The sequence below is a fragment of the Acomys russatus genome, chromosome 20 (genome assembly GCF_903995435.1).
Source record: "Acomys russatus chromosome 20, mAcoRus1.1, whole genome shotgun sequence".
NCBI lineage: Eukaryota > Metazoa > Chordata > Mammalia > Rodentia > Muridae > Acomys > Acomys russatus.
In genome coordinates this window covers 60846604-60854097 of record NC_067156.1, presented here as the reverse complement: position 1 = coordinate 60854097, position 7494 = coordinate 60846604, and the positions used below count along the sequence as shown (strand labels likewise).

Here is a 7494-nt window from a genome sequence, read left to right as displayed (position 1 = left end):
TTGAAAGTAAACATATGTGGAAAAAGGCAATACTGCATGATACACTACAGCTTCTGGGACAAGATTTTTTTGTTTGTCTGTTTGTTTAATTTTACTGGGGGGGGGAGGAGAGGGATTTTGATGCATGATGTGTAAATCATAGACATTCAATAAAAGTTAAAAAAAAAAGATGGACTTCAAGCCTGGGTGCTTTCTGGTGTTTGGTCTCAGCTGTACCAGCCTGTCTGTTAGAAGAGGCAGTGTGTGTGGTAGTGGCATTTACGCACACCGACAGGGGTCATGGGGTTAATGACCTTCCTACAGGGAGATTGGCTCACTGGGACTCTCAAAGGTAAGGCCTGTTGCAATGCCCTCCCTGTTTGTTGGGTGCGGACATCAAGACCAAGACTAGGTTACCCAATACCTTTTGTCCAGGAACCCTGAAGGAATATTTTCCTCCCTCTCCATCTCTCTGGCCTTCCCCTCTCCCTCTCTTCCTCTCTTCTCATGCAGGTACCCAGAGATATGTGCTTCCTGCATCTTACTCCATAGTTCCACCAGGCATGGCCGGCCTGAGCTCCCTCAAGCCTTCCTGTGATGCAAGGAGATTGCTTGAGTGTCCCTGTAGCCTCAGTAGCTCACACCCTGCTGTTGAAGTGGCAGTCGGGGGAAGTTGCATTCTTTCTTATCATCTCTGAAGAGACAAGAAATTCCCCAAGCAGAGTATTGCAAAATTCCCACCCAGGCCCAGTGAGGGTCAGCTATGATGCACTCGGTTTCTCTCAGAGGCTCTTGTTAGTGTCTGCTGCTGGCAGGAGGTCTGGAGGAATAGTTACCCAGAAATGACTGGATAACTGGGCTCAGAGTCTCTGTAGGACACATTTCCCACTTGGGAAAGCCCAGCCCTTGTCAGCCTTGCTTGCCATTTAATTTGGAAGTGGCAGGAGCTTTGGCGGGGCACATTTAGGGCCCTCTTTTCCAAATGGAAGTCCTAGTTTGCTCCAAAATGCTCAGGGCTTAAAGGAGAAATGCCATTTCTCCTTGGTTGCCATTTAGGCATCTTACTGTCTTTCTAACAGGCTTGTCCAGCCTCACCTGCCTGCTGCTGATCACTTATCCAATTGGCCATGCCACCTCTCCCCCTCCTTATCATCTGGGTGTTTCCAGCACGGGGCAGGGCGGGTATGGGGGCGTGGCCCTATGCAAGATTATAAAAGGCCAAACCCTCTCTCTTACTTCTCTTTCTCTTTCTCTCTCTCTCTCTCTCTCTCTCTCTCTCTCTCTCTCTCTCTCTCTCTCTCTCTCCCTCCCCTTCCCTCTCCCTCTCCCTCTCTCCCTTTCTCTGTCTTTCTCTCTCTCTCTCCCCCTCCCCTTCCCTCTCCCTCTCTCTCCCCCTTTCTCTGTCTCTCTCTCTCTGGTACCCCCTTCCCCCTTTCCTTCTCTCCTATGCTCTTTAATAAACTTCTGCATATATAGTATCTGTTGCCTGGCATCTGATCATCTTATTTTATTTTCCTTTATTTTATTCCTTTATTTTAACATAAAATTGGTGGCCATTGCTGGGAAGGCTCTTCCAGAATTGTCTCACTCTGGGATCCTTTCTACCAAACTCGCTCTAATACACTTCCCACAACAGTTCCCTTCTGTTCCAAACCTCACTCTAAATCTCTATTCACTTCTGTCTGAACCCATCACTACCCTGCCTTCAGACCAAGATTCTAAGCTGAGGTAAATTTCTGCCAAGTAGCTCCCCCCCTGCCCCACCCCACACCCCACACTGTGGATCAGCAGGGTGGATCAGCAGGCTGCTGCTGGCTTGGACTCAGAGTAAGCTGGCTGTGGTCCAAAAGCCCTGCCATTAAATCACCAGGACAGATTGCCCACCACAGAGTGTGACAATTCTGGGTCCTCTGATAGGAGCGACATTGGGCTGGCTGTGCTCCACCATTCATGCATACATAGTACATAGGTGATTCCTTCAGCCACCATGGCTGGATCCCCTTACAGGTCTGATGATGATTCCCACACTCAGGAACCCCAGCCTTGGGCTCTGGGGTTTTTTAAGGAGGCATCTTGGGGACTCCTACTCCTGGTTTGGGTCACTCCTGCCATGCTGGCAGCATTCAGGCGGCACAGAGCCAGGACAGGGTCAGCAGGAAACCAGCAGCTACCACCACCTCAGGGCTTGCCTGGCTGTTAAAGCGCTGCGCAGCGTGGTCACTGCAGCCCGCTGTACAACTGTGCCCCTGCACTGGCAGCTACAGCAGCTAGACACCATGGCAGCCTGACAGCATTTTCAAATCTGCTGCCACTGGTTGCTCACAACACGTGGCAGTTGCCATGTTGGTTTGGGATAGAGGAGGTGGCGCTATTTCCCTCCGCTCCATCTTTAAAGGCAACCATGTGACTAGCTGCCATCTTTGTTTTTGGATATGGAGAAACCACTTACCAACCCTGTTCAAATCCTTACTAAACTCCAAATATAGCTTCTAGGTTTTACAATGGTTACCTAGTTTTGACTTTTACATTTTGTTTCTAAATTGTGTCTTTACTAATTCCTAGACAACTAAATAAATGCTGTTCCTCCTGTCATCAGCTACCCTGGATTCAACTACAGGCTTCCTGGCTAATGGGTTTGATACGGTTTTTAAATTATTCTTCAATGTTCTGCTGTATTATAACATTCATTTGTTTACAATGCTAAAACTTAAATTGCTGTGTTATAAATATATTTAGCCTTTTTCTAAATGTGATGTTATTAATCATACAAAAACTGTTCTGCTCTTTTATGGATTGTGCTACACATAGGTTCAAACTATAAACAGAGTTTGTCTATCTAAATATTGTTGAGATAGACTGCGGTCTCACTGTCACCTTACCTAAAAGGCTGAAGGTGGTTCCTAAACCCCCATATAAGAGCTGATAAAAGTAGTTTTAAAATCTTTAAAGCCCAAGAGGAACCTTCCAGACAGGCTCAGCTACAACAACAACAACAACACTATGCTTCAGGCCTTAGCCCCTTCGCTGACGTGAGAAAATAGAGGTCTGCAATGCCCCCTCCCACCAGGGTCCAGCCTGGGCCAGCTCTGTTAGGGACCTGTTTCAGATGCAGCCAGAAAGAGGACATGGGCCCCACAGCTGCCTAAAAGCCACATACCCTGCCTGTCGCCAGATTGGCCTACAGATGTCCAAATGCTCACACGCAGGCTTGTCCTCTGTGCCCAGGCACTGGAGACTCAACCAGCACAAGAGCTATAGACACTTCCCAGCCTTCAAGCTCCTTGACTGGTGGAGCACAGATGGCTCTTACATTCAGCAGCCTTAGCAAGCCCAGGGCAACACTACAGGTCTATTTTAACCTCACACTCGGCCTACACAGTCACATTGCCAAGTTCTATCATGAGAAGCTTCAGCTACCTTCCCAGCCCTCTTCATAGGCAGGAGACCAGACTTTAACTGTCAGGTCTAGGCACAGTCTATCCTGTCACCAGACATCCTTTTACCATTCTTTTAGCTAAAGGACAGTGACTACTTACAGCAATTCACCTATGACTTCAAGCTTACAGAAAGATGTTTTATGAATGTTGGAAGGCCTAAGACAGTGTTTCAAGTTGGTAAATGCAAGCTATAAAGGTCAACATGTCTAAAAGGATGCTTTATTTCTTCCTGTTGCTATTGTTGTATTAACTGTTCAGAGTGTTGACACTAATCAATGGAGTACTAATTCATTAATCTAACTATGGTAAAGCAGTAGCCCTTACATGTCACACATCCCTACCAGTCACAGATGGTCCAGGAACATGTCCATGTAAGTGTCTAGTGACAGGACAGATGCATTTTGGTAATGAGAGGGGGTTTCTTTCTGCTTCAGCCACACCCATTTCCTCACTGTTCCTGCTCCCTGCTTTTCTGGATGGCCGCACTCACTCACTCTGCTCCACTCTCTTCCCTTGTTCCACCAAGCGCTGCCTATTACTGCCCAGGCAAGACTGAATTCTGCTTGTCAGTCACACTCTAGTTTAGACCTCTCAGAGCTGGAAGACTCTTAATTTGTCACCCGGGTTCTCAAGAAATACCATTCCTATCTGCTGTCAAAGAATTCAGTGTTGACCTCACATCTTCAGAAATGAAGCCAAATTTTTTCCTTTGGTCACTCCCTCGGTGTGGTGCAGAAAGCCTCTCTTGCCTTGTCTCACTGGTCCATACAGGTCATAGTGAAGGGACCCCTGCCTAGCAGGTGTGCCTAGCAGGTGTGCCTAGGAGGTGTGCCTAGCAGGTGTGCTCTGCACAGCTTTGCATCTCACTGCTCACTTCTCAACAGTGAGGAGACTGGAGCTATAGGTCAAGCTCCTCTGGATGTACATGGTCATTGCTCCTGAAGACCCTTGAGTTTGGGTGCTTTCAGGGTTCTTGTTACAATTTCCTGTTCATCTGGGGGATGTATGGATCACTCTCCAAACCCCATTATATTTTACTTATTTATCTAAGAGGATCTCACCACGTAGCCCAAGTTGGTCTCTAACTCCACGAAATCCCCCTGCTTCCGCTTTCAGAGTGCTGGGACTGCAGGTGTGTCCTACTGCACCTGGCCTAACCTCCAATTTCAGTTTAGAAAAGTCTTTCTCCTTAACTCTCCTTGTCTTCAGCTGCTCTTTGGCCTTGGAAAGCCAGCAAACATTACACAAATGTTCCTCAGCCCTGACGGTAGCCTGTCACTCAAAAGAACCGGGTAAGGCAGAGGACAGAGGGAAGAGTCCCAGAAGCCAGCATTTTAGCTTTCTCCCTCTACCTCTCTCCTTCTCTGGGTCATGCCGTAGCTCAAACCTGGTGCCGCTGCCATGCTAGGTGGGGGCCCTGCGCCTCAAGCCTCACCAACTTCTTTTCTGAGCCACCTTCATGTTATGCAAACATTATTTAAGTGTTCTTTGTTGGTGCAATACACATTTGCTAGCGGGATCACAAACATGTGAGGTCTGTTTCCTGGTGTGTAACACACATGTCCTCCTCATTCCTCTTGAGCAGCTTGCTCCTTACTAAGCATTCTGTAGGCGAGCCTCCAGGCTTGTTGACTATTTCTTTGGTTTCTAAGTGAGTTCATCAGCGAAGGATGTTGGCTTTCCTCCAACTTCTTGGAAAACGGGCCTTTTTTTTTTTGCCTTGGCAGCCTCTGATGCTTTCTGTGCCCAAGAAGACACCAGCTCCCCTCACAGCCTGCTTCTTTCCAGCCCACATGTTGCTTGCCTTGGCCTAGCACCAGGAAGACAGCCTACAGCAAAGGGCAAGCCACTGCTCCATCCTGCCTGGGAACTGGCTAGAACAGAAGAGAGCTATCTGGTCCCAGCCCCTGTGGTTAGGAGACTGAAGGGTTGTTGAAGAGTGTAGAAATTTCCCTTCTCTTCCTCTCACGGACAGACTGATGTGTGTAAGAAGAGGCCCTGCTGCAAGGAGGCAAGGGAATGCCACAGAGAGTAGTGTGATAGCCAGAGCTAATCTGGGGTTCATTCTAGGAACCCCTCCCTCTTTACTTTGCACCTCCACTCTTCATCCTTTGTCCTCCTTTCATCTCCTTCCCTCTCCATCCAGCTTTTCATTTCTAACTTACCTCAAGTTTTCCCATCCCTGGGCTTCCATTTGTGTTTCTATGGTAACTCGTGTCCTTCCACAGCTAACTACCTTCCTTCCTTTCTTCCTTCTTTCGAGACAAATTCACATTATGTAGCTCTGTATGGCCTGAAACTTACTGTGTAGACTAGGCTGGCCTCAAACTCACAAAGATCTGCCTTCCTCTGTCTCTTGGGATTAAAGGTATGTATACCACCACACATAGTAACCAAAGCTTTCTTTATGTGCAGTTAAAGTTTGCGCAATGATCTTCTATTAACTGACCAGCCATATGGATGATATGTTATTATTCCCATATTCATAACCAGTCATATTTATGATATCTATGAAACTGTAGTTATGTTGATAAATTCATATCTCAGAGCGACGTTGCAGTCTTACCAATGTAGTACAATACACGACTGATGTTGATGAAAACAAAATTGTTCTTTCCAATCTGCCATCTGTGGTGGAGCTGCCACCAAGATGCAGATCTTTGTGAAGACCCTTACGGGGACGACCATTATGATGGGGGAAGACCATCATGATGATCGAGGTTGAACCCTCGGACACCATAGAAAACATAAAAGCCAAGATCCAGGATAAGGAAGGAATTCCTCCTGACCAGCAGAGGCTGGTCTGCACTGGTAAGCCACTGGAAGATGGCCGCACTTTGTCAGACTACAACATTCAAAGGGAGCCCACCCTTCACCTTGTGTTGAGACTTCGTGGCGGTGCTGAGGAAGAGGAAGTCTCACACCACCCCCAGGAAGAGGAAGAAGGTTGAGTTGGCCATGCTGAAATACTATTCGGTGGATGAAAATGGCAAAACTAGTGAACTTCATCCACGGTGTCCTGTGGTGCTGGAGTTCTCATGGCTAACCACTGTGCCAGACATTACTGTGGCAAGTGTTGTCTGACTTACTGCTTCAACAAAGCAGAAGACAAGCAGTTGTGTATGAGTTAGTAAAAAGAAGGAACTGTTGTATACACACAATCATGTATACCGCAGACTAAATCATGATAATACACGATGGTATTACCAAAGATGTACTTATTACATATAGTTTTTATTGTTACTTTAGAATTTATCCCTTTTACTTATAAAACATTAGTTTCCAATGAAAAGTCTTCTCTGCCATGCCCACAGTGGCCTCACCCACCTTGGTCCCACAGCTCTTGCTCACCTAATAGCTTGTATACTCGACTTTAACTTTGTTTATTGGGGTCCTTAGGTACACAAACCTCACTGACTGAGTTTTTACTAAGAATTCACATGGAGCAATTCATCTAGAAGTGAAATAGATGATTAAAGGTGAAAAAAATCAGTGAAGGCCATTGCTCACTAGGGGGGCATAGCCAGCACTGGGAAGAGCACATTAAAGTGACGTCATCACACCAAAGTGATCTTGTTAGAGGGTCTGCTTCATTGAGAAACACTTAGAAGGGTCCTGATGCTTTGAGGACTTTAATGCCTGTCACAGTGCCAGGGCTAGTGGGGGTACCACTGTTCCAGCGCCAGGGCTAGTGGGGGTACCACTGTCCCAGTGCCAGGGCTAGTGAAGGTACCACTGTCCCAGTGCCAGGGCTAGTGAGGATACCACAGAAAGTCTGTGCTGTTGAGACAAAAGGCTGGGGCCCAGTTTAGGTGTCTCAGTGGATAACGACACTGGCTCAGCCTGATGACCCGAGCTCCACGCCTGGGGTCCACGTGGTAGAAGGAAATAATTGTCTTCCCTGCTAGTTGTTCTCTGACCTCCACATGAGCACCATGACAGACTTGCCTTCTCCACCAAATAAATAAAATTAATTTAAAAAGAGTCTCAACCTTCCGTTGAATTTACTTCTAGCTCTGTTCTTTTGAAACACAGAGGTGAGTGGTGAGCCTGCCGGGCCTGATGTGAAGTCAGCAGG

The 7494-nt window shown here is 47.1% G+C and overlaps 1 pseudogene; it reads left to right on the top strand.

The window, feature by feature from the left end:
* The first annotated feature begins 6066 nt into the window (after positions 1-6066).
* On the top strand, positions 6067-6547 carry LOC127204296 (ubiquitin-40S ribosomal protein S27a-like; annotated as a pseudogene).
* The last annotated feature ends 947 nt before the right edge of the window (positions 6548-7494 follow it).